General features: G+C 41.3%; 1 protein-coding gene across 2 annotated transcripts in view; it reads left to right on the top strand.

Moving 5' to 3' along the window:
* Positions 1–24,163, top strand: part of dnah2 (dynein, axonemal, heavy chain 2) — a 96,793-nt gene extending 72,630 nt beyond the window's left edge. For both annotated transcript variants that reach the window (XM_084343583.1, XM_084343582.1), the window contains exons 13-15: positions 15,402–15,572; positions 22,780–22,886; positions 23,041–24,163. The gene's annotated coding sequence lies outside the window, so the exon portion shown is untranslated. The remainder of the gene's footprint in view (positions 1–15,401; positions 15,573–22,779; positions 22,887–23,040) is intronic.
* Positions 24,164–26,482: the final 2,319 nt, after the last annotated feature.

The following is a 26,482-nucleotide window of genomic DNA, read 5'->3' as shown; positions in this document are numbered from 1 at the left end:
GTCAGTATGACATTCAGTCAATCAGTGCCACGACCACAACTTAATTAAACACATCAATCAGCCAGCCACATATCAGTCAGTTTATTAGCCCCAGTTGTCTGTGCCAATACAGTTTGTCAGGCAATTAGATAGCATCAGCTCATATTACAGTTATTGTAACAGTAATGTTGTAATCTAATACTTGGAGATCCAGTATTGATTTGCACTGGGATTAGTATCATTTACAGTCACTAAGTTGCTTTTAAGGAGACGGAAGCTAGCATAAGCATTGTCAGTATAATCACCAGTTAACTCTGCTGCTTTGTGTGCATACACTATCCAAAGGATCAGCGCTATTATATGGTAAATTAGTTGTCAAGCTTGCTATAGTAGTAATTTCAACAAACTGTTAGAAGGGAGAGAATGGAAGCGAGAACCCCAGATTGAATTTGCTCTGGTCTGCCACTGGGAGAAAGCAGGTTGAAATCTCAATGACGGATGGAAAATTATTAGATATTGAGGTTAATGAGCAGATAATTATTGATGATAACGAGAGATACAATTATATCAGAGTTACTATGGTGTAAAACTAAATAATGTACACCTAAAATAACTAAAATAGTCATGATCATCAGCTTTAGTGAGGATATACTTGCTAACTATAGTGGCCAGAAAGTAGTGGGGATGTTCCTGAATTTAGATTGAACGCATGATGCAGTGTTTTCCATTTGGTATTGTCAGATTTGTTGAAGTATGTAGATCAAGAAGAAGGTCAGGCGTGGGATGACATCATCAGAGTCATGACCTCTGCCACTGTTGGTTTCGATTTGTTTTTAAAATGGCTACAGTCCACTGAAAATCACTTCTCCTTTAGATATACAGGAAAAGAAGTGTTTTTTGTGTAGACAACCAATAATTTTTTCCAAAAGTAATAATAATAACAATATTGCAGCAGATTGCTGGATTGGGAGCCTAACCTCTCAGCATCCATTGGTTTGTTTTTGTTTTCAAATAACATGAGCAGAGACTCGAAGCTTGTTACGAAGTGAATTTCGAGTACGGTGCACCATATATGCAAACTTGTTGTTTTTGTCTAAGTCACCTTGTCATTGCACGTAGTTAAAAGTACAGAATTATTTGAATTTTTTCTGCCGTTGACTTGTGGTGTGTTCATGGGCTCAATGCATTCTGAAAGAATTGTTGTTCCATTATAAATTGTTGGACAAACAAGCGTGGTGCCATGGTGATTCTGTGCAACAAAACCCTGATTTGGCTCCTCATTCACTCTGCTGGAACAATGCTGGGAGAGTATAGACTTGTTTAGCCAGGACTGGTCTGCTGGTTGTGGGCCAGCAACAAAGCGTTATCATTTATTCAACAACACAGAGAGACAGCATTACTCTATGGAGCTATAAGGATACCTCATTTCAGCTGCATCTGTCTCACTTCTGAGTAACAAGGCCGTGTCTTTATAGTGAATGTATCTGTTAAATGATTTCTGGCTGGGTGCTATTTTTACCCAGTACACAGTTCTGAATATGCGCTGATTTCTAAAGTATATCTTGTTGAATGATCACAGCCTTAATGAAACATTCCCGCTTCTTTTATGTGAAGAGCTCAGGCAATCAGCAGATGAGATTGAGTTCTACACAGATAGAGATGCAATATCATCAAATCAATCTGATGGATTCAATTAAAAATACCCTGCTTGCCTTTTCATGCCAAAGTTACCGACTTAGAGACTTTTTAAAATAGATTTACATACTTTCTAACAGGGTTTTAGCAGACAAATGTATTCACTGTCATTGTCCCAAATGAAATCAGTCATTAAAGTGATCTGAACAGGAAATGTGCCACTCCATTATTTGGAGCGGCTGGAGCCTCAGCTGTACGTAGATCAGCGGTGGGTGTTGATCCATCTGTTTCCCCACTGGTTTCAAGCTCCTCTAAGTAGTAAGCACTGGTCTGGGATCAGTGTCAGTATCAGGTTTGGTGCAGGGCCAAGGTGTGATAGGATTAATGTTTGTGTATGTATGTATGTGTGATGATTACCACAGACACATGATTCTCCGGGACCAGAGCTAGAGCAGGATTACTGCTGACTCACCAGGGAGCTCCTCTCTTCATTGTGTGTCTCTGTGTTTCAACATAAGACATAGTGTGCATTAGTGTGCAGGCTGTATTTGCTTGCCACAGAGTGATAACAAGAGGTGATGGCGGTGTGTGTGCCTCCTAACCAGCATGTGTTTAACAAGATCCTAATTCTGTCTTGAACTGAACATGGACACCTATTTTGCTCCCTGGAGACTTGAGCAGAATCCAGCACTGCCACCTACACAGAAACACATACACACATACTCACTATACTTCCTTCACCAACTTCAGCAAAACTTTAGCAAAACAGCAATCAAGACACATTCGCATGCACACATAAGCACAGATGTAGGCACACAAATATACTAGGCTGAATGCTAGCGTGGCACCAGTCTTGCCATACTGGATCCTGTTGGGAGCCGTAATTATGTGCCAGCTAGAGAATTAGGAGTGTTAACCAAGCAGCAGTGCAAACAACAACAGATTAAGACTGAAACAACACAGCCACTCAGTACCCGATGTTAGCTGAATACTGTGGTGTATGAGCTTGATTATTTTATGGGCCCCCCGACAAAGCTACCAAAGCTTCTCTCATTGGCCAAACATTTATCTTCACCAATACATGCCAATGCTACCTGAAGCAAAACATTTAACCTCAGCTGCAAGCACAAATTCTTATTCAACCTAAATTATACATGTGATCATTTTAGCCTCCAAAATCCTTTTTCTAAGCCATATTTCCAATTTTATCATTAAAGCATGATGCTTTAAAGGAGCAATTTGTAAGATGTGGCCAGAATTTTAGTTTAAAACATGAGTGTGAAGAACAGTTTTGATGTTATGTCAAAGACGTCTATGTATTGAGTTGCGAACAAGTCCAAACATAATAATCAACAGTATAAACTCACAAAATGTCAAGAAATAAAATTGTATTAATACAATATTTATTAATAAAAATTCGATTTTTACACACCTTTTGAATTCAAGATTCTCCTTTATCGACCTATGATTAGCTTAATTGCCTCGTTAACTCATGGTCAAACACGTCAATCCAACTGGACGTGAACGAAGTGAACTCACCAAAACAGTCTTGGTTTGTCTGTCCACAATCACCTCTGGTTTGGTTGAAACTAATCCTCAATTCAACCAGTAACATGTGAAAACATTCTGTTTTCACCTGCTGCTGATGTCCGACTCTCTCTCGCTCCTCTCCTGCTGCACGCCTCTCCCACCTGCTGTGTTTTGTCATCCCTAAAGTCTTAGTCTTGGTCCCAGTCCCAGTTCGGTGTCCAGCCGTGTTCACTCTCAGACTGCCAAATCCAGAGCTGAGCCCTGTCGCCTGTGGTGACTCCCCCTGTGATTGGAGGTCCCAGTTCAGGCAAACTCTCGGTCCACTGGCTCCACAGCTAACTGAGCCATGAGCTAATTAGCTAGTAGTTATAAAAGAGCAGCAGATTACTATTACAGATGGTTACTGTGGCAATATGACACCCCCCATATTTTCGGAGCTACCTTCGAATTTTGGACACCTTTGAGATCAGTCTGGAATTCACTGTATCACACGGAATCTCTCACATATGCTCATGTACACTTTAAATAGACACACCCACGAGTAACTAGTTGCCGGGTGCTGACAAGACGGAGACTTAGTCATTGCCAGTAGAAGAAATCAACCTGGCACTGCAGCAGACTCTGGTCGCAGGACTGGCCTACTTCAGTGTGCTTTGGCCTGGTTTGGGAGCTCTCTGATTACTCTTTGAGCAGGAACAGAACGGAGGTGGATTTGCCTCCCACAAGCCCATCATCTGCGCCGCCTAGTATGACAGCTGTGTGTGTGTGTGTGTGTGTGTGTGTGTCTGCATGCATGTATGCCTGTGCACATCACTGTGTCTCATGAGCTGCATGGAGCAGGTTTTGATGAGAACAAACTGACATAGTGGCCCAGGAGTCCTGCACACTGATTGAAATATGTGTGTGAGAGAGAGTTTCTTTTCCACTCACACATACAGTACTGCTCCCTGTTTCTCCCCATCCTCAGTTATACACACACACATACACACACATGAACTGTTCACATGATATTAAATATAGTGTGATAGTGTCATTTTTAATGACAGAAGTAGTGTTAGAAATACGTATACTCTCAGCATATTTCTGTACGTACACTTAGGTGTGAGGAATAAAACTCTAAATAGAGCCTATACATGCTTTAAAACACAGACGTATTGACTCTCAGCTAGATACTGGGTTTACACAACTACGACGACTACAGGCTGGGACATCCTGAGTGGATGTCCGCATACTGCACAGACAGACACACACACTTCACTTGCTCAGCTCACATTTTACGCTTCTTGCTGCAATGCAAGCCGGCTGTATGGTTGAATGGATGTATGATTTGAGACCTGTCTTTGAAGTCCACCGAGGCAGGGAATGGGAATTGATGGATTTATGTTTCATGACATGCTTTACTGGCACACTGCCCTTCTCGGTCACCCTGGCTCATCTCTGGTTTATACTGCGCATTTTAATCCTATTTATCCAAAGCTGACAGCCTTGTATAATTCACCCCTCTCCTTCTATATTTCTTCTTTGTCTCTCTTGATTCTTCTTTTTCTGTCTCTGTCTGTTACTTCTGATACTTCTCTACATCCGCCTCCTTTTTTGTCTTCATCCCTCTCTCCCTTTCTCTCCACCTGACTCGCTGCTCCGTAGCTCCGGGCTAAGACGGTGTTCACCCTGTGCTCCCTGGCGGTGTGGCAGCTGTCTAAACAGGACCACTCTAATTTTTGCCAGCATGCCCTCACCTCCTTGCTCCACTATGCTGGAAAGAAACTGTGCTCTTTCCTCAGTGCTCCTGATCAAAAGGACAGTCTCTATTTTCTACATGTAATGGGGGTTTGAACACTTGCTACAGGCACATTACAGCCTTTGCCTGTATGCATAAGAGTAATACGGGTCACAAACTCTAAAAGAGGATTTTACTCAATGAATGCAATGAAAAAAAGTGAACCTTGACTATTTCATGCTCTTGTTTATGAGATGAAAACACACTGACGGAGGTCATCCTTTATTAGGCTTGGCTGGGTTTGGTCACAAGTACCAACTCATTTGTTCTCTTCCAGGCTTTCTGTACTAGTTTTATTTAAAAAAGCTGTTATTTCTATGTTTTATAGAGGCTTGGGGGGAAAAAAAGGCAGCACTCCAAAGGTCAGCAGCAAAAGATTCACCTCTTGTGTTGATCTCACGGGCTCACTTTATTCGCAATCAGTGAGCTGACAGAGCTGACAAATCTGCTAATGTGTCTGGCATGAAGCCCTAATCCATTAATTAAAAAAGTTAGACAGTCAAAGACAGGTTTTCCCCAGGCTTTATATTCCAGAGGCCCTCAAAACTCCCCAACGGCATTGCTATACCCCCCTCCACCAAAAGATACTCTTCACACACCCCACCTTAGACAGAAATGAAAGTTTAAGGCACTTTTCTGGAAGATTTGCACTGCTGACACTTAAGCTTGTTGCCAATTTTGACCACAATTAGATAAAATCGTATTAAATTCATAAAATCAACAATTAGTACTGTTGTTACTACATGGAGAGGACACAGCTCAATTCTGAGCCTCTCCTCAGCCTTCACCATTCAGTATTCTATGTAATACTCTATCTACAAGTCTGTAAAACCAAAGTACAACATCTTGCTTTTTGCATGCATGGCACAATTGTATATACTCAGTAATTGCTCTTATGCATCTGCTAAATTAACCAAATTAGTCACTAAGGAGGCCTGGGTCAACCTGGGCTGCCATGATAATTGCGAAAGAGTGAACAGAAGTGCAGGAACAAATTGAAAAACACTTTAAAAAGACAGCTCTTGTTCTTGCCTCATATATCACACCTCACTGGAAAGCTTGAAACTGAAGCTGACACTTGTGTCGTGCTAAGAATTTTTGGCTGGGCTACCCAGGAATGTAACAACAGCACAATCGACTTTGATTCGACTTTGCATAGTTCAAGCCGTCTGTGTTTGAGAAATTACTTAGGTAATGTTTTGGCCTGAGGGGTATGCCCAGATATCCTGTAAAGGAAACAAATTACAGCTGCCTTTATCCATGATCTTATTCTTTTGGTCACTGCCCAAATTATGTTGCCAGAGGTGAGCTCCTCTTCACCTTCACCACAACAGCATCTGTACGACTGCTGGTAATGCGAAAGAGGGATCTCATGCCCCTATTTAATCCCTGCACAAAGGCAAATCCGTAAACTTTGGTGCATTCTCACTACCAACCAACTGAGACAATCCACAATTCATCGTTAGAATATCGTGCGCCTGGTCTTGAAGCTGCTGACTTTCATCCTACCTGCCTCAAATTAAATTACAACTCTTCCAGTGCACAATGACGGGCACAGCCTGTCAAATCCAGCACTACCTCGGGGATGCAGTGCTGAGGTCACAAGCTGGGCACTCTGCACTCCTCAGCTGTGCATTAAACTCAGCAACGGAGCTGGTGACGAGGCACAGCCGTGGCAGAGCCCAGTAGCCATCTAGAAGGCACTCTGCTGAGGACGTAGCTTTCCCTCCAGTTACACAAGGACCAGATGTCTTGGAACACAGCCCAAGAACCCCTACTTTCTTATCCACAAAATCTATTCCATGTCATGGTTGAACCACTGTCCTTACCAAGTTAGTCAGTGGCGACAAATATCCAAATATAAAGGAAACATCTCCCAAACAGCCTATATTTCACAGGAACAATTAAATGTTTATTGACTAGCCCATCATTCAGATTGCATGCCTCTATCCCAGAGAGCATGTCTCACAGGCAGTCGACACCTGCAGAATACAGTGTGCATCTGCGCTGATCTCCTACCTGACCTCATAGTCTCATCTTTTGCCTGTCAGATTCCTACAGCCCCCCCCTCTCTTCTGCTTGATCTCAATACTCTGTTAGGAAGGTAGCCTTCTTCCACACACATACTGACATACAAATGCACACGGTTGTGCACACTCACTCGTACGGGGAGTTGATGAGACAGTGACTGTAGATGAAGGCTTGACACCAGGAAAATGTGTGTCTAACGCCCCACGGGGGATCAGGCTGTGATCAAAAATGTATCAAAGAGGAGATAAAACTTGAAACTGCAAACTTGAAAAGACCTCATCATTTTGTACCTGATCACAAAACCTTTACTCCAGGTTTTTTGGGGGCAATGGAAGCCAATCATTCACCAGTAACAGTCACAGGTCGTCACAGTTCTCAGTTTTTCACCCCAAAATGTCGCCATTGTTAAAAAAGCCTATTAGCTTGCATTTCAAAGCAATATTAGTCATGCAAGCTGCTGTCAACTCTCTCTCTCTGGGGTTGCCCTGATGGCTGATGGGTCTAGGACAAACTTGCATGGGAAAAGCAGGCACTGCATGAGCTGGAATCTGACGCCAAGCTGTGCTGTCATCTCTCTTTTAGTGTCCTGTCTGTCTCCACTGCCAAATGCAAATAAAGGTGAACCAGCACCTTTATACCTACAACAGCTTCACTAACCTCTCTCCAGGCTCTGGTCAAACAACGGGAAGTGAAATGATGTTTGACTCACTGTCCTCAGATCCTGCTAATGGCTATGAAGGACCTGAACATTACCTTTACTGACCTGCCACTGTTCAATGTGATCATCCAAGACTTGTTCCCTGCTGTGGAATCACCTATCGTAGACCGTGGCAAGGTAAAGTGATCTAGGCCTGCAGTCCACATCAGCATTCCTGCAAAGAGCTGGTCTGTTGTTGTTGTTGTTGTGTTCTTACTATATGACAGTGTAGTTTCCTCTTCGACTGCAAAATACTAAGAAGGTGAATCCTTTTTACGAACAAGCAGATGCAATATGTTCACGGTTCATCTGTAGTTCATGTGCTCCAGAGTGGGTCCAGAGCACTGTCAGCTCGTCATTGTAGCACTAAAATATACATAAACACCTCTTACCAATACTGAAACTGGAATACTCAATAGAGTTACACAATATTTAGACAGAACTGCTGTCACTGCAGCTGCTGTCTAACTTTTGTCCTTGTCTCTGCCTTTCTGTGTACATGGTTGTTTCTTCAACTTGCAGACTGTTGTGTGTGTCTCCCTGTGCGCCTGAGTGTGTCTATAAACACAGGTGATAACAGATAGATGAATGAAGAGGTGTGCATTATCACATGCAGAGCACACACGGGGTAAATTATTTTTGCAGCTGTGATATTGCGTTTTTCATCCTTGCTTCGTTTCTCATCTCTCCGTGCTGTGAAAAGCAGATGGCATATTTCGAGGTGGCAGTCGTGTGTGCAGCAGGATGGATAGATGGATGGGCTGGTCTCTCAGTCCACACATTTTTGTCTTTTCTCTCCCTCCGTACGTCCCGTTGCTGCTGTGTATCTTTGTTTGCGTGCACTTGCAGAAAGTTAGAGGGGACAAAGGTTTTTTGTGTGAGTTATAAGGGCGTATGCATTTGTGCACATGCATGCTCATGTATGTACTAGTTTGTATCAGTTTTCAATGTGTGTGCATGTGTGTTCGTGCTTCCCCCTCCACACAAAGGCCCAGCCAGAGTCCATTGGCTGGGTGGGAGCGCGTGCAGCGTAGTAATGAGGGCGTCATTAGTTTGGCTGGGAGGCTCCTCCACTATTAGCTAATGGATTCTCAGCCATCTGCTCTGACAGGCTCCACCGGTTACTCATTTCCACCTCGATCAGATTGTGCTTCTGGAGACGTCTTTCCTCTCTCTGTGTGGAGGCTCTGGGAGTGGTTGAACCTCTCCTGCTGCGTGGTTCAGCTCTTCCTGTCTGTTTATCTGGCTCGCTGTCAGGCAGCCGCCGGTCCGTCTCTGTGGTCGCTTTTGTACCTCAGTAAACGTCTGCATCATTTCTTTTTACACACAGTCTACATTTTCACTCTTCTTCCTTTCTCAGTTATCCCCTGCTCTCTCTATGGTTTGCATGACTGAAATTGTCTCTTTTATGTATTGGTTTACTATATTTAGCTGAAGAACTGATTGGCCATTAATCTTGGCCTTTAGAACACGCAGCATCACAAAAACATCTCAGCCACACTTGGCCTTTCTTTCTCAAGTTATTGCCTCCAGAGGAATGCCAATGTATGGCTTAAATCAGTGTTTGAAATGTCTGTTAATGTCTGATAAAGTAATTGAGTGGAGCTCTGTGTTTAGTCACCTTTTTTGCTGCTGTCTCTAATTTACCAGGTCATTGTTAAATATAAAAGTACATAGAGAGGCAGGCCTGTATTAAGTACTGTGAGGAGGCCAAGAAATGGTCAAAATCACCAATAAATGCACTTTAAAAGCCCAGAGTTCTGCCTGGGGGAAAACAACAAGTTCTGGGAAAAGACAAAGTGTGACCTATCTTGTCAGCTTCACTGGGAGCTGACCTCTTTCTTCCACTAGGGCTGGCTCCAGAAATAGTTTGTGGGCCTATTGCTGCTGGGTCTCCACAGGACATAAGCTGTAATAGATTTTAAACAGACTGGCTCCCTGGGCTAGAGAATAAACTCGCCACCTGGGAGACTTTTGGGCAATGGCGTTTGAACACCTGGTCGATTTACCTGCTGTGGGCACTGGGGAAATGCAACCAAGTACAGTTACTCAAGTATTCTACTTTCTTTTCATGCTACTTTACATTCCTACACGCCTTCCTTTTAGATGGAAAAATTCTACTTTTTACTTAACTACATGTATTTGACAGCTCACACAAAATCACACAAAATATATGAAGGGCCCATTGTTATAAATTGAACCACTGTACCATGTGTGACCTGATCTGATACCATATAATTTATTTATAAGAAACAGTACCATGCTACTGCATAATTAGCCAATTTTTCATGTGAAAATGCCAAATATATTTCCATTATCTCAGATGTGAGATTTTATTTGTATTTTTTTTATCTTAATTGTTGTAATTTTTTAAAAATTATTATTCATTTTGAGGCTTGGAATATTGTGTTATGTTATAAACCAAACAATCAATAGGATTGGTCACTTGAGAAAATTATCAGATTAATACATAAGAAATAATTTAGTGAGTTATCGTCGATATATAATAGTTAAAATCACCTCCACCTCTACCTGCAGCAGCAGTAAAATGCTGTTTAGACATTGATCATCAGAAATTATGATGTAATGATATAATACTAAACAGTCACAGGGAACATTTTTTACTTTTGCTTTAAGTTAAATTTCCTGATTACACTTTTCAATGCAGGAAATTTAGCTTGTTATGGATTATTTTTCACTCAGTCGTATTAGTACTTATAGTCAAACAAAGGATCCTCCACCACTGGCTGCACACCACTGACAATATTCTACACCATTCTCTCTCTCTTGCTGCTTCTGTGCTTTCAGTCACTTGTCAAGTGGCTTTTATGCATTTTTTATTTTTTTTTTTAAATGCCACAAAACATAAAAGGCCAACAAGCTGGGCTGAACCAAATTAGTCATCCTCCTGAATAGAATGCAGACTAACATGTTTTAAAATGTTGCACATGTTATACAAATACATGTTTTATAACGTGTTAGTATATGGTCAACAGGATGCCACATACACGGTGGAACACAATGTCAGAAAAAAAAATGTCAATATACATTGAACACAGCTATTCAGCATCCACTCTGCCATGCAGGCTGGCTGCAGATTACAACTTTCTGTCATTAGCTCAGAGTAAGTGTCTGTCTGTTTGACTAATTGTCTCTATTTGTTTTTATCTGGCTGTATTCCCAATTCCCCAGTGATCCTCTGTCTCTTTCTTTCCCTCTCACCCTGTCCATCCATTTCTCATTTGCTATGAATATCACAACATCTGTCCCTGAGGGGCCCTTCCAAGAAATTACACACCCTTTGCTTTGACACAAACGTGTTGGAGCATTTATCACACCTATCAGGATGCGTCGTCAACATATGATCGCATCCATCGTCTCAGGGGGGGGCGTGGTATGCACACACATACACTTAACACACATCATACACAGACTGCCAAACATGCAGATGTATCTGTCAACTCTATGATGCTCACCTCTCTCTCTCTCACACACACACACATCCACACATATACCACAGATATTACAAATCTTCTGTCTCTCATGGTTTTCTCTTCCTACTGGTTTAGCACGACTCCCCTGGGCACAGTAGAACCCTATTCTGTTTAATTGAGTGTATCTCATCATCTGCAGTGGGCCTTCCCTCCTCTAATGAGTTTTAAGAGCGCCTTTGCTTTCTACCGCCCTTTGCGCTTCAAGGGAGTCTAGCACTATGTGTGTGTGTGCATATTTTTTGAGTGTTTCAAACTGATCGGGTGGGCTAAGTGAGGAGGATTAAAGCACCAATGCGAATCAACTTGATGACATGGAGCCTAAGAAAGTCTAAGCGAGAGAGACAGACGAGAAACTGGCACATCCTGGCGTGCAGTGAGTGACTGAACTTGAGACGACAAGGCGCCTCCAGGAGTAAACACCGTGCGATGTTACAGCCAGAGGAAGAGGAAAGGTTTCTGCACTTTTCCTTCAAATAAACCATTAAAAAAAGAAGTAGATTGACTGGTTAACGCCCACATGTACACATCGCTTTTTCAAAACATTTGTGTTGTTTTGCAGGAGGATATCAGTGACTCTTGCAGTTCAGAAAAAGTTCAGATCCAGCTGAAAGGCTTGTACTCTACACCTGTTTTGTCTCATTCTGTTCTCACATAGTGTCTCTCCTTCTTGCTTCCTTTCAACTCCTTCTCATGTCTTCCCACACTTCCACACACTGGAATGATAGTCAAATATGTTGATCTTGCTTTATCTGGATGGTTTGTCTCTTCGGGCCCTGAGACAGTCAAGTCACACACAGATACACTTGACTGGGTGACGGTGACGCCTTGCAGTGTTTTAAATGGACCCCAGAGATATTGTACAGGCAGGCAGACTTTACCATTCATCACACACACACACACACAAGTAAACAAATTTGAACCGTAAATATGCATATATGCTTCCGAACTGGCATGAATCTGAAGACACAAACGTGTTCAAGTGTGACACATTACTATCAGGTATCATTTACCTTGCAGATTTCTCTCCACTCACTCACTCACTCGCTTTCTCATAGTCACACACCGTCTTGCTGTATTAACTGGCAGTTGTCACTTACACACACATGCCATCACATTCCTGTGGACGGAGCATGAACATCCTCCAACCGGCTAATTGCCGCTGCTCTTGGTGCTTTTTTTCTAGCAGGGATATGTGAGATTAGTCGACTTGTTGATTAAACGTTGCTACCCTCACTAGTCGGCACCTGAAATACTGGTTGGTTAAACCTTTTTATTTTTAAATGCACACATTTACATAACATACAGTATTGACATAATTTGCACTGAAATGTCATGTCCTTCTGCTTTATAAAAGAAAATGAGCAATCGTTGCTAATGGTGACAGTGCTGGTTAACTTTTTGCGTTGAAGGTGCTGCCATGTTGTCATGTTTCAAAGCAGCTCCACGCCGGGGTAAAAACAGGGAATGAGGTTCAGAACAGTGGTAGAGATAAAAAAAAAAATTAAAAAAAAGATTAACCTCCTTTTCAAGTTCTAGTGTATGTGGTTGTATACATCTCGTATGCATGCCAGGCCCATCGCTCTCATGTTTTACCTGCTTAACCTCCACCTCCATCGTCCTTTTCTTCTCGTTCCTTCCTTTTTATCTATGAGCCTTTTATAAGTACTCTTTGCCCTTGCTTTCTCATTCCACACTTGAGAAGTGCATCACCACATCACATATGCAAAGGGGTGTGCACCCGTGTGTTTGTGTGTGTGTGTGTGTGTGTGTGTGTTGCTCCCTATGGTTCCTGCTGTAATTCTGTATGCTTTCAGCTTGTTCTAGGTTCCCAGTGTGACTCAACCTCACATGTCTATTTGTGTCTCTTTCTCCCTCTCTCTCTGTCTTCTTACTCCCTACATCTTGCTCTTAGTAACTCTTCCTTGCTTTCACTCTCTAACAATTTTTCCCGCATTTTCTCTCTCTCTCTCCTGCTTTATTTCCCACTCTTAATCTTTTTTTTTTTTCACATTTCATTTCCCATTTTCTTCTCTTGCCTCTCTCTCTCTCTTTCTTACACATTTGCTCTCACTTTCTCCCTACTTCACTCTTTCTCCCTCCCCTCCTCCTTCCATGCCTGCCATCTCTGCTTTCATTTTCTGACTCAACACCTTGCTCTTTGCATGTCTATTTCTGGTCTCTATCTTCCTCTCCCCATGCCAGCATCACCTCCCCCTGGTTCTCATTATCTGTCTCCCTCTCTTCCTCTCTTCTGCCTCTGTCTCTGCTTAGAAACCTTCTATTCCCGAACCTGTCCCACCCACATGTGCATGTGTGCACAGGTGCACCTGCACCAACACGCACACAAAGATGCACATTTTTAAAGACGCTGCATCCTCGGACCTGTTTGTTCTGCACTTACTTTTTGCCTCTGGGAACATGAGAAACATGCTAAAACCACTTATTAAAAGAAGAACTGTGATAGCAAAACAAGCCTCATCAAGGTTTGGCTTCCTTCCTTCCTTAGACCAGTTTCTTAGATTTGCTGGAAGCAGTGTACACTTGTAAAACTATACACTGAGGGGCGAATTTACAAGGAATGGATTGCAACCGCTGATAGCACCATTAATTGCAGATCATTTGGAACCACTATCTGCCCGGTTCACAAAATACATCGCACTAATGACTTTAGTGCGCAAAGATGCACATAAAGTTTTGCAACTAAGTACACTTTGCCCTTGTTTTGCATCTAATTAAAATGATCCAAGTGGTTAAGCATTATAAACACACTGAAGCTGATAGAAGGCTGCAGGACAAGAGGGAGGGTCGGAGGTAAGAATGACTGAGTAACATGAGGATAGTCTTTCTGGTTGAACTTTCACTATGCTTCATATCAGGAGAGACTTTCTAAAAGCGAACAATTATTTTATTGACACCTGTACGATAAGAATGATAAATATGAAAGACACCACTTATACATGCACTTCAGTTACCACAGACTCTGAAGAGGCTAATCATTTTCAAGTGTGTTTAGCTGTTAGCACCGATGTTTGTGAATGGGACTTTTTTTTTTAATTAGGCTCATTTATATAGAAAGGGGCCGAATTTGCAAGAAATATATGTATATTACCTAATTCAAAAACCTACAAATAGCACCAGAGCACTGATTCGATATTTGGTTGTCAGTGCAGTTAGGGGTGGGTTCCACCCTTTGTAGGTGCTTTAAAGATGATACAGTTGCTTTTTTTGTCATATCTGTGCAGATTTAGTGGCCACAAAAGCGGCGTAGTTATTTTGTGATTTCACCCAGAGCACCAAAACATATTTGAAACTGTTACATGAAATAATTATAGAAATGTTAGCTTTCAGCAAGTCGTATTTCAATTTTTTTGGCAATTCACATCACCTGTGTACTGTATGGGGCGATGTCCTTGCTTGCAATATTATCTACTCCAGTGACTGTAGATATTAGAAAAGAAAATCTAACGGGAACAGACGGCAACTTGCCAATAAAGTAAAGCATCTGTTCATGAAATGTGTTGTTTTTTTTCATTTGATGTGAGTAATCAGCTAAATGAAAATGACAATGTGTTATTATAAATCTGGCAAAGCCTTTAATATTTTTCACTCTTGCTGCCCTCTGTTCTCTGTTCAACTCCTTTTTCTCTGTTCAACTCCTTTTTTTTTACCATGAACTCGTGTTTTTGTCACTAATGATCCCCACTCAGTGCAACTCGCAGACAAAGCACAGCAGATGTTGCTCGAATAGCGGCTGTTAAATTATAGCGCATTATAGTTTTTGTCATTCAAACCTTAGTCACTAACAAACAAGCCAGTGATAGTGATATGATCAGACTCCAACAAACACTTGTGGAAACGTCTCTCCACCTTTGACTTTTAGTTTTCTTGCTCTGTTTGAGCTGCTTTGTTTGACACATTGTTTCCGTGCCCTCATTTCTTTGTCACTTGTGTAAGATGCAAACCCCCTGCTAACCTCTCGTAAAATGGAGCAGATGTTCATTAAAAAGCTACTGTGAAATTAGAATTATAATACATTTTATTTCTTTTTTGTCATGCAAACCTTGATAGCTGACAAACAGGAAAGACATTTGTGATATGATCTGCCAGTAATGAGCATTCGTATCATTATGTTCACAATAACAATTTCCTCATCGTGTGTTTCAAGACTGTGCTTATCTTTTTCATCCATGTACCCCTGCCTCCTGTCGACACTTTTTCACCAGACAGTTGTTGTTGTTTCCTTCTCATTTTTGCATAGATCCCTGGGGCAATAGAAGTGTCTTGTGAACGGCATGGCAATGAGTCGTGGGAAGCTGTAAGGATTAAATGACCTCTTCACTGGCAAGTAGACGGACCGAGTGCGTCTTCCCTCATGAGATCAGCCTGCACAAGTACAGATACTAGAGAAACAAAGCGGGTTCACACTATAGTATGTAGTCTACCTGAAACAAACACTTGTGCCACTATCTGTGGCAGAACACAATTCACAATTACAAACTCAACTCAAGCTCTTCTGTCTCATCCTTTGTTTCATAAAGCGATGCCTAGTAGCAGGAATGGTTGAAAAATGTGGTGAATTCAGGAAGGCAGCCTATGTTCACACGCATTTATCCAGCGTTTATTGCACACATTAGCCACAGCCCTCCACTGTGTAATCAGTGCATCTAAAATTATCACATACAAAACCTATTTTCTTTGTTTCGCTGTGCGCACAGGCTGACAGTTTGTTTTTTGGCACTGGACCCACAAGGCTATTATGATTCCATTCAGAATCTGAGTAGGAAAATCTAATTTGAAGCAGAAATGTGGGCTCCTGGTTCAGCTCCTAGCTTGTAGGCTGTGCTAGTAAAGCTGCTGTGAAAATGGATTGATTTGATCCAGCACACAAGATTGTAGCCTCAGTATGGTTTTGACACTGTGTAAGTTGACCATTCAATACACACACTGCGCCACATAAAAAAGAAATGGTGTTCATTTTTACGCTTGCTTGTAGAAGCCTCTACATCTGCTGTAGAGGCTCCGAGTGATGGGATTTTCAATAGGTCCGTGCTGAATTGTGCATGTGTGAAATGCCTGTGGTACAGTGGCCACCCTTATAGACAGGCTCACTTGTAAGGCAACAAAAAAACTGGGCCAGTTGTCAATTTTAAGAAATTATGACCTCAGTTACACGTAATGCACACTGTAATAATGGCTTCTCACCTACGTGAATATGGTGCAGTCAATATAGCTGCAGCAGTCAGCTGTTTTCAGCGGAAACAAAGCTCTGTTAAACCCACAGCACACTATCTGTCCAGCTGAGCAGGCACAGTTAGCAATTAGCTGGTGAACACAGGGGAGCACTTAACAGTTACAGAGTCGGATATTTCCCTCAGGGATTGGTGGAGACCCAAACAGAGCTAGAAGAGAGTGAATGTTGAACACGATGAATCCAAATGTTGCTTCCCGTCTAGTGGATGTCAACTGTTCTCTATCAAGTTTGTCATAACAACTGTATGTGGTGCTAATACCTCATTATATTTACAGCTTGTTGCGCTGCCCCCAAGTGATCAAAATACGCATTTTAATACAGGTATAAAGATATATTAAAGGTCTAGTCTATAAAAATCCCTGCTCCCTGCTGCTTTAGTTTGGTCCGTACCGTGTGAATAGTGAATTCCCATACTTGGCTGGCCCATTACTCAGTCGGTTGTGTTGACAGCATGCGTCAGTGACAATACAAGTGACAATGCCTGATGTTATGTCTTCATGGCGATGTAATACTAATAGTCAATCCAGCAGTGTGTATGATGTGATTAGCAGGCCAACCCATGAGGTCATCTTGAAGCAACACCCAACAGTCTAGCCAGGTCACATGACATCCTACTTGTTGAAGCCAGCTCCATGTCGGTGTTTCACAAAGATTGCCAACTCTTCGTGATTGGAAATAACTGCATATTTGGAGAAAATGCTTCATCTGAGGGAGATTTATCACATCTTCTTTTCCCGAAAAATGTGTGCACAGCTAGACTACTTACCAAAGCAGGTAAACATCCAGCTGAAGGTTTTAGGGGCATCTACACTGAAAAAATGATTTCCCTAAAACATTGACTTTATTGATTTCAATCACACATAAAATGTCAATCTAATTCTATTGCACAAGTTCTACGTAAAGTACATAATTTAATGCAAAGTATTTCTATCATGTTGAGTCGATGCTTCAATTAGGTATTAAGTAGCATCAAAGTAATACATATATAATGCTTTTATACTTGAAAAAAATACTTGATAAACCAGAGCACCCAGAGCAGACAAACCAAGCACTGGCTCTAGAGAGGTCGTGTTGCGTTTTTATCGACCGCAATAGGTTCTGCTACAAACTCAAGAAGGGAGGGGAGGGGAGGGGATATTCAGTTGGTTGCAATCTGCAGCCTCACCACAGGATGGCACTGAATCTTATACACTATTCCTTTAATTAAAAGTTAATAATGTTGCAGCGCAGGATGTTAAATATTTTGAGCTTACTGCCTAAACACTCCCTGCTGGAAAACAAACAAAACTAGCACCAAGGTAATTCTCACCACAAAGTTGTTGTTTTTTTCCCCAGCGTCCACATGTTACGGTAGGAAACTCATCTCCAAATAAAAACAAAAAATGCTGACATCTCAGCACTTGAGAAATGGGTACATGCTGCAGTGTTGGGATGAAGAAAAGACACAGTGCTCTCTCTGTATGTAGAGGACAAGACATACAAAGTATTGGCCCAAGTCGTGACCCAATTCTGAAGGAGAGGGAGGTCAAAGCTACAGCGTGTCTGAGAGGAGAGTTCTATAGATATATGAGTATACTGGTTTTATTGTGATCCCGTAATGCTTTGGGGAACAGACAGACATTTGAGCGAAAAAGACAGACTAGGAGCTCTTTTGAAAAGATTAAGAGATTTTTGAGAAAGGTGGAAAGAGGCAGACAGAGAGATGGATTGAGATAGAAGTGGCATGTCGACTGAAATTGGAAGTGAAGTATCTTCAGTACTTTGGACAGACACACACATGCACACACACACACCGTTGCCATCTGACAATGAGTCAGAGAGTGTGTGAAGGGGAGACATCTCTCATACAGCTGTGTCCTGTTGCCCATCAGAGCTACGTATATGCCCCCTCCCTCTTTTCCTCTCTAAAAGCATGTCTGTCTGTGTTTAGCCCCTCACACATCATTAGCTGGAAACCCCACTGCTTTCTCCTGAGTCCTTTCTTTCTTTGCAGCGTCTCTTTCTGCCTCCTCAACTGGACAGAGAGGGGGAGGGTAGTAGGAGGTTGGTGAGTCAGAGGCAGGTGTCTGACAGCCAGCCAGCCAGCTCAAGAAATTTCTCATCCACATCTTTCTGTGCTTCCTTCCCATCCACAGGCCCAGTACTGCCCACTGGAGATACCAAGACCCACAGAGGAGCGCCAAATCTGTTCCTGTCATTCTCGCACTTGTTCTCTTCTTCTTTTTCCTTCGCTCTCATTCTTCATGACCCAAGCATTTTCTTCTCATGCACCTGAATGCACCTGCACACTTTCATTTAGTTTCTCTACCATCCCAGCCGGTGTTTCCACTGCAGGCTTTTGTCCAGACTTCTCAACCAGCACAGTGCTGGCACACGGTGCTCTCCTGCTGGGACGCCACTCACAAACACATGTTGCTATGGCCAAATATTCACTCACGCACTCAAAATTGTATATTCAGATGCTCATGGACTCAAAAAAGCCAAGAGCCCACTGAGACGAAACGGTTTATGTGCTTTGCTCCCGTTTCAATTCATGTTTTTTTTTTTTTTAAATCAAGCATTCATCCTGTCTTGTTCACCTTTGGGACCGCAGTTGCAATCTCTCTGTTCCCTCTTGTTTCAGTTTGTTTGGTCGAGATTCTTTGAGCTGGTATCAGATTGGTTTGTTGTAGCCCACATTTTGTACCTGGCTGCTGTTGCTGGTGTTTTATGACTCTGATGTAAGTGCTCTCACTGTGTTTGCTCCCTTTTTTACCTTCTGTTCACACATCCACGCTCATCTTGATGAACAACCAACAGCATAGACAGTGCATGTATAAACACATGCTGTCTGTCTATGAATAATGAACTGTGACAACCCCTACTTCACAATCTATTCAAGGTCTACTTTCATCCTACCTCACATCTGCAAATAACAGTGTCACCCTGCCTTGTTAAAAGATTATTTTACCTGACACTTTTCATTCCCCCAATTTTTTTTGACAACCTCCAGTACCATGTAATCATCAGCAATGCCCTCCAGTGATAATTGGCTGTAGCAGTTTTCTGTGTCACCGTGTTAGTCAACAAGGAAAAGTCGGCCGTTGTTATAATGTCAGCTATTTCTTCTTGTATGTGGCCCAGATCTCACTTTTGAGAAGCTGAGCGTGGTTGCTGATCATACAGTAAATGCTGGTTAAACATACTGTAGTAACTTGACCAGATGTTTGAAACGATTCCACAAAAAGGCTGAGCATGTAGTTTGCCAGGGGAGTTAAAATCTGTACATATATTCTGCAACCTATAGTAGGGATGTAACCCTGCAGGAATCTGACTTATGGATGAATAGCATTTACAGTGATTAAGGTTGATTATTAAAATAATCAGTTTGAGTTATTACATGGAGGTGCTTAGTCTGTTGAGATGGGGCCTCATATTAGTTTTTTGTTGAATTACATCTCAAAACCCATTGGCTATCACGATTTAGCCTCTGAGGGGAATGGCCAATGTTTCGGGCTTGTGGTGTAGCCAGCAGATATCCACATAACAAAAATCACAGCCAAAACTTTCTCTTCTGGCACTGGAATGTGCATGTAACTGCTGCTATTTTTTTTAAAAAGCTAATGAAAAGCTACGTCGTTGTCGATGATAGCTAATGGCTTCCGAGATTGCATTTTGGCTAGCGTAAGACCCCATTTTTGCTGTCCGCACGTACTCTTTACCTACATACGACAGAAGCCCACTCGAACAGGATGGGTCTACAAGTGGAAATAAGTATAGCACAGTATTGTTCTTTCTATTTGGTGTGACTACTGAATCAAATCCACATTCTTTCAGCTCTACAGTGGATGCTTGATCTTACATCATCAAGTAGATACAATTCTTTTATACCTTTCAAAATATTAAACTTTTTTCGCCAAACCCTTTTGTTCCCCCTTGTACTGAGGACATTTGCTAAATGAAACCCATGATTTTTATAGTAATTTCTTTGTCATTGCTTGCTTCCGTCATGATATAATATACTGCAGTAATGCTGATGACTTGTCCTGTACAGTTGCTTGTAAATAATAAGTAAATGGCAGGAAGAAGCTATGCGGATGCACACATTAGCATATCTATAGTTTTCCCTTCGGTTTTGAATTTTTAAATTGATCTGGGTTGTATACCATAAGTCAATGGGTACAAGTACAAAAAATATTTAGATTTTTATTATTGTTCTATCTATATATTCTTGTAAAGCTGCTATGAAATGGTTTGAGAAAAATTAGGTTTGCTGTATGTGCATGACCAAAGTAATCATGTCCCGCCAGGCCCACAAGTGATATTTTGCCATGTAGACCAACAAGTTGAAACTTTTAAATATAAACTGTGTGTTTGTTGATCCTTTCTTTCTTTTTACACCACCGGGGTTACAAAGAACTTTGGTCCAGTGTAGCCTCACTCACCCTGTATAAAACCCTGAATCTTACAGAAATGCTGCCAGACTCATCAGGCTTCCTGAGTGGACCCAATCAGAAAGCAAAGTACAGCATGTGAGTGGGAGAGGGCAAGTGATAGAGAGAGAGAGTGCTCATGCAATTTTCTGCAATTTTATGTTTTTTCCCAAATTGTAATTACCAGTTTCCTGTGTCCAGACCTGTCTCACTGCTACGCAGCTCAACTACCGGCCTGGGAAGGTAACAGACAGATGAGTGCCACCTTCATGGGGCACTATTTTCATAAATGAGTCCACCTAGTACAGTCAAGTTAACTGCACTGCACTGAGGTCTGCCAGACTTGGTGTTACGGTGTTTACATGTGCAAACACACAACCAGGACACTATAAAAATAGCATTGTGACCATTATACTAGAGCAAATAAAAACACATTCTGCAGCACGCACACATATACACACACACATACATACAGAGCCATCAATTTTCACTGCATCCATTCATCGTATTCATCCCCTTAACACCCCTTATTTCCTCCCTCCTTTCCTCTGTTCCATTTCCCCACCTCTAATTGCTCTGCCAGTTTCTCTTCCTTCAAATTCATTGCTTTTCATGCCTTCCACCTCTTATCGGAGTGACTCGATATTTATCTCCGCACTGTTCTCGCTCTGATCACCTGTTCCCCTCTGCCTGCTCCCAGCTGTGTTTGTGCATTGCAGTCCATGCACTGAGATGAGATGGCTCTAACAGCTGAGACACAACCACCAATCTATCTATAAATCAATCATGCTATCACCTGCTGGCACTTCTGGGTGTGTGTGTGTACAATTGCATTCATGGGCACGCCTTTCATTTGCCTCCATTTTTCTTCAATATCTTCTTTTTTTACCCCTTTATTGAATTCGAACTCCATTAGGGTTTGTGGAGTAGTTTGGTCTCCTTAGTGTACCATCTGCTTTGTTGTTGCGTCCGTCCTTATGTTAGCATGTGTGCAGGTGCATCAGCAGACGCACGAGTGTATATGAATGTATGTGTGTGTGAGTGTGCGATTGCGTATGTCTGCTTGAGCGCTTGACTGCTCCTCGTTTCAGCTCGACTTGTTTATCTTTCCCTCCTACCTTTATTTGCCAAAAGGCTCAATCCCAGAAGGCTTGTGACAGTTTTATTTGTCAGACGTTTGTTTTCATTTCCTCCTGCGTGTGTCTGTCTGTCTCTCCCTGTTGTTCGTTCGGTCTAATTTACATTTAAAGTTACTGTGACTGGCATTACTCCTTGGTTTGGAATGGTACAAACAGGAAATGCCAATGTGAGGGGACTAATAAGTGAGCATGAAGTGAAATGACATTGACAAAAAGAAGGAGAAAAGGATCGTTGGACAGCAAGATTTTTGCTGTCTAAAATATGAAAATGTCATGCCGTGTTTGAACAAAGAGTTAGCATTTGTAGAAGTCTAAAGTTTGCGTCAATACTGTGCAGATGATTAAATGTTAAGTTTGGGAGGACTTTCATTTGAATTGACATTTTGATAATTTACCTGACATTTTAGTAAAACCTAGTCAAGTCAAGTCAAGTCAATATTATTTTCAAAGCCCAATATCAAACACCACAGTTTTTCCTGAGAGGGCTTCACAATCTGTACAGCATCTCACACCCTCTGGCTATCAAGCCCTCAGATATGGGAGAACTCCTCCAAAAAAAACCTTTAAATGGGAAAAAATAGAAGAAACCTCAGGAGAAGAGAAACATCTTTCTACCAGAATGGACAGACGTGCAATAGATGTCATGCCGCTAGGGTCAAAGTATGGAGCAGAAGATCAAAAAAGTGCAAATAACTAGTAGGTGGGACAATTATGTGGGGTAGTCACACAGTCTTTTATAATTGCTTGCACAAAGTGTGTTGATACATAATCGTTATTGGTATTTGTACTTTACCTCGCTTCTTCTGTGCTCTGCTTCTCCCCTTCAATCTTTAGACGAGGAACGAATGAGAAGTGGATTGTGTTTGATGGAACTGGATGTGACAAGAGGAACGAGGTTCCCACACTCACCAACAGAGGGGAAAGTCTCCTTGTCTGAGCATGTAAGAATAGAAATCTGACCAGTATAGCCTGTGTTAAATGCCAGGTTTTGCCACACAGTGGGTATACACAGACTACTAAATGTTTTTTTTCCCTCTGGGCCAACTATTCTATGTAGGGAAGAAACTGAAGAATGTTTTGGTTTCTGTGTTGCAGATCAGAGCAGGCAGAAGCACAAAGATGGGCCGGGATTAATAGCCCAAAAGGGAAAAGGAGCCAGAACGTCCAAATGGCTTGATCCATTTAGCTTAAAGTCTGGCTCACATTAGACATGTGACAGGCAACAAATCGCCAGCATGTTTGTGTGTTTGACATGATTAAATGACAGAGAGAGTATTAAATCATACTTAGCTTCCAAACTGACAATAATAGACAATAATAATACAATAACAATTTCTCCACATCAGTGAGTGATCACTGTTCAAAACACGGATACATTGCTTGTTAGCCACACGTGGTATTTACTGTACAAGGTGAACGTTTATTTGAAAGCTTCCTGGCTGTGTAGCCACACAACTGCTCTTGTCTTTTGTTTGGAAGTCATATTAGACTACTGTGCTGGTTTGCTTATATCACCAACTCAGCAATTAGTCTTACACTCAAGCCCTTATGTAATAACATAGTTCTACATATTTAATAGCCAGGATAATCAAAGTAATTCCAGTTGATGATGTTTAGTCTTAACTGATATTCATGTTGATTGTCACCTTATTGCCTCTGTGCTCTTCCAAGAGACTGCAGGTAGAAATTTTACTCGAGCATGGTCCCTGATGAACTACTAAACTTAACAATAACGTAACATAAGCAGCACATCATACACAGGTAAATAAACGCTAATGCTTTGTTAGTCCCTATAAGTCTTTAAAAAACCTTTTAAGTTGCTTGTTATCATTACTATGTGTTATTAACACTATCCAAGTGTTACTAATAGCATTATAACACATGTATTGTTAGATTTTAAGACATCTATATGCACATAGGAGACACTTGTTGACAGTTTCTTGACTCGTATGGAACATTAATTAAAGCCTTCTTATAATTTTAATTACTAATAACTAATTTCCCTTTTATGTCATTGTTAAAACTTTACAAAGCGTTTTTGTTGCTTTATTAAAAGTAATACATACTTTATTATGCAATTATTAGCAATTAACTATGCTTTTTGTAGCTATCAGCTCTAAAACGAGAACAATGCCTTTATTAAGGGTAATAAACCCTCCGTATCCTTTATTTGAAACTAGTGCTTATTACCAGGACCTTAATATAAAGTGTAACCGCCATTAGTTTTTGAAGATATTATGTTGCTGTCAAAAGGTAATAAAAAGGCTATAAGGCTATAATAAATAAATATCATATTTTTATATTGTATTGGAAACTTTTGTGGTGATTATAATGAATATTGTCTGTAAAAGTATTTCATTCCAGCATATTATGAGTTTTATTTGTTTAGTTTTTCTCTTGTTATCCTCGCTGTGTCCTTTCCATTAGTTCCTGTCTCTGCAGGCTGAAGTTGACCATGTTAATGTTTGGGAACTTGGCACCATCACCGAGCTCTGTCTGCTACCTAGATGGCATTTCATTAAACTGAATCGGGAACATAACATGTTGAGACTGACTATATCCCACTCTACTGAATAACTTCCCCCTCTTACGCCTGTGAAGTGTAGATAACGTTAACATCAAATGTTTGTAGTCAACCTTTTATGCTATTATTGTCAGTCTCATATCACTGTCTGCTTTCTTTAGTTGAAAACTTGGAGACAAGTTAAACTTGTTTCATGGTGAAGTTAAGCAGAGCATAAAAGCAGATACTTTTTTGTCTTCACAGCCATGCATTTCTTTGTTTCCATGTGTTGTGTGTGTGTCTTTGATCCCATCAGTGGGTTAGTAGAAGTCTGCGTACTTTGCAGTTCAACAAAGGCATTTTGAAACTCTGAACTTTTTGGGTTTTCTCTTTTTTTGTCTCTGCATGAGGTGCTCTATTTGCATGATAATATGGCAATATCATTCACATTGCAGAAGAACTGCAAACAGTACTTAACGTTGCTATAATCAATATTTTCATAATATCACTGGGTGAAATGGAAACGACTACATGTACATGAAAGAGGTAGCTTGTGGTGATTAATTCACAGATAATTATCATGCAACTCTGCAGCTCCTCCAGCTCTATGGAGCTTTTCAGAATCTCTCAGCTCATTGTTTTGGTTGAACAGACTTTACTGTTTTGGTTCACTTTCTCTGAGCTCATCAGTGTAGCAGTGTAGCCAGAGTAGACAGTTATTTCAGTGAAAAACCCACCCTTCACTACCTGCACACAGCACCAAATGGCAGAAAGTCAAAGTCAGCGGTTAGCTAAAAGGGGGTGGATTTAATTTACCCACATTAATCAGGTGGCCCATAACGCAACCCTGAAGTAATAATAATGTTACTCTACATCAGTTAGGTGTATAAATACACAACTAAAAGGTTGGAATCAGTTATTTGAGTATTTATTTTCTCTTCAGAAACATTAGGCCATAATTTTCAATAATAATACTGTGCTGTGAAGGATTACAACACCTATCATACAAACTAGATATCTACAGAGTCAAAAGGTGCAAAGAAAGGCCTACAAATGGCCTCCAGTGCCAGTCAAGTACCAGGTTGGAACATCGGATTCACAGGCTTTTACAATTGCTTTTACAGGGCAAATGTACTGACGTTGAACATGATAGGCAAAAGTAGCTGCCAAATATACCTTATTCATGAAAGAAGAGGTGCTTCCTAACAATTGGAAATGCTTCAAGTGCTGTAGTTGGCCAGTACAACCTGTACTACTGGCCCATCTGCTCATTTATGTTCCATGCTTTGTATAAGGCTGTCTTCAATCAGGAATAATCTCCATCACACATGTGTTGCGGTGCTGTTTTTGTATTATATAACTATGAATGTTTTCTGCTTTCCCTCATTTAATTGGGCTGTGGAGAAAGACACAAGGTAGTTACGTTTTGAGGATTGTCACAGCTGCCGCTGAATGTTACTGAAGAGCAAAATATGAATATGATAGAACCTCTAAAGACGCCACAGACTGAGAGTAATATATAACATTCCTGCTGCCTATTTTCCCTCTCTTGGCAGGCATCAACATTGTCTGAACTTTTTATGCATTGAACTCATTCATTCTGAACTCTGTCAGGACATTATTTTGCCCACACTTTGTGGACACCAAGAACAAAACCTGGCCTTTTTTTGAAGATAAGCTGCCGAAGGGCTGGTGCTGTGCTGGCAAGTGACTAACCGTCTGGCCCTGTGTGCCTGACCTCAGGTGGTGTATGCGTATATGTGTGAGTCTGTGTGTATATGTGCAGCTGACACTGTATATAACCTGCCAGCCACCTGCCTCCACGTTTGCTCATCCACAGTCACCAACCTCACCGCCATACACAGAATTACATCCATTGTTCCTGTGTGTGTGTTTGTGTGTACTGTATGTAAAACCCCTGAGGTTTTCAGATAATTTTTTATATGAAAATGTATCATTTTTAATTATATAACACCAGCTTTTTGGTCAGCTTCACTACAGTTTGCGGCATGAGGACTACATGATTAGTTTTAT

Source organism: Pagrus pagrus (genome assembly GCF_965226575.1).
Source record: "Pagrus pagrus genome assembly, chromosome: 22".
Lineage (NCBI taxonomy): Eukaryota > Metazoa > Chordata > Actinopteri > Spariformes > Sparidae > Pagrus > Pagrus pagrus.
The sequence above is the reverse complement of the archived record's forward strand: the minus strand, read 5'-3'. Positions and strand labels throughout refer to the sequence as shown.